Here is a 1,768-nt window from a genome sequence, read left to right as displayed (position 1 = left end):
CCACCCGTGCCCCCCCACCTCCCACACTCCGCCCCTCTCCCTTCGGGCCCACGAGGAAAATGAGGCAAAGGCGTCACCAAGAGGACCTACTCCGTCAGTGGAATAGCGCGGCAGGACCCCCGGTCCGACCTCGGCGCACGCGCACTCCTCCCAGACACCCCGCTTCCGCATTCCCTGCCCTCGGGCCGCGGGACACCCCCCCTTGGCTCCGCCCACTGCGAGCAGTCGTTACTCACACCCAGAGTCGTCCTCCTAGCCGGCCTCCCTCGCCCTGCGCGGACTCTGATGCCCTGGCGCCCCCAAGCGGCTGGAGGGGAATGACCCTGGCTCTAGAGGAACTAAAGGCTCAATTCTTGTCCGTTGCTTCTGTTGGATCCTATCAGGAAGGACAGTGGGTCTGTGGCTCAGTGGTCGAGTGGTTTGCCTAGCATGCACAAGGCCCTGGATTCAATCTCCAGCACAATTTTTAAAAAGTATGATACAGGCAAGGTCTGGCCTGCGGCAGCACTGGCAAATAGAAAAGAGACTTAGGGACTGCCAAAAGACTAACATTGCTTAGTTTTGAAGCTGTTCGGAATACAAATAATAGTTGGAGTGTGGATATATCTGTGTGATATACCAGCATAACCTGGCAGGTTTTTGGAAATACTATCAACTACCAAGAATAGTATGCTTCATTCCACCAAAAAGAACTTTCTTGAGGATCACCTGCACTGTAGGTACCAGGAATCTTGCATGAGCAAGATCCGAGAACACCAATAGGGTTGTGGTTTCTCCAGCTCCCTGTAAAGACACTAATCCTATTCAGGACGACTCCCTTCCATGACCTAATTACTTCTTGTGTTCACCAGTTTCACATGACTGAAATGAAATACTGGAAATACTTAACTTGTCCAAAGAGGAAGGTTTGTTTTGGCACATGATTCTGGAAGCTCTAGTCCAAAACTGAGTAGACCCATTCCTGTGTCTCTCTGGTGATAGTGCCAGAAAGTGAATAGTAGAGCCAACGTGCTTACATCATAAACCAGGAAACAAAATATGAAAAAGAGAGGACTACAGCCAGAGCCTCACAGTCCCTTTGGGAGGTACACTCTCAACACCCCAAGGACCTCTCTCTCATAAGGTCTTGCCCTTAAAATTCCAGAGCACCTCCTAATACTGCCACTCTGGAGACCAGGCATTTATCACAAGGATCTCAGGAGAACATTCAACATTCACAGCCCCTGCCAAACACCCGAACTCTACACACCATCACACTGGATAGTTGCAACATTCACAAATATTCCATCCAGAGCATGTTAAAGGTTTTCCCAAATGGCAGCACAAAGAAAAGATACATAGCCAGAAAACTTACTCAAAGTCTAAATCCTCCAGATTCTATACTATAGCTGTGGAAATGTAATGTTCAGATCTGTGTGGGGAATATAGCTGAATGATCCTCCTATCTCTGTGGTTCTAGGTCATCCTTCATATTTGCTCATGATCCCCTAGCTGCTCCTAGCCAATGGCTAAACATAGTGTGACCTTCAATGGATGCCACTCTGTGAGATACAGGACTCCTCTAATGGGCTACTTTGTCAAGGACTCTAATTCCAATCTTTTCTCTGGCTATACTATAGTCTGATCCTCTTCTTATACCATTGTCCTTTTTCCCTTCTTTCCTTTAGTCGGTATCAGATCTGAATTATTTCTGAGGGCCCTCCATACCTCTTTCAGCTCCCTCCCATTATCCTTCTTTAAATCTTTCTATTCAATAATCATTTACCAT

At 47.8% G+C, this 1,768-nt stretch overlaps 1 protein-coding gene across 1 annotated transcript in view; it reads right to left on the bottom strand.

The window, feature by feature from the left end:
* Positions 1-169, bottom strand: part of Oma1 (OMA1 zinc metallopeptidase) — a 57,725-nt gene extending 57,556 nt beyond the window's left edge. Inside the window, exon 1 of the mRNA XM_013022344.1 lies at positions 91-169. The gene's annotated coding sequence lies outside the window, so the exon portion shown is untranslated. The remainder of the gene's footprint in view (positions 1-90) is intronic.
* Between the last annotated feature and the right edge of the window lie 1,599 nt (positions 170-1,768).

The sequence above is a fragment of the Dipodomys ordii genome, unplaced genomic scaffold (genome assembly GCF_000151885.1).
Source record: "Dipodomys ordii isolate 6190 unplaced genomic scaffold, Dord_2.0 Scaffold61, whole genome shotgun sequence".
Lineage (NCBI taxonomy): Eukaryota > Metazoa > Chordata > Mammalia > Rodentia > Heteromyidae > Dipodomys > Dipodomys ordii.
This window is presented reverse-complemented; position numbering and strand designations above follow the sequence as displayed.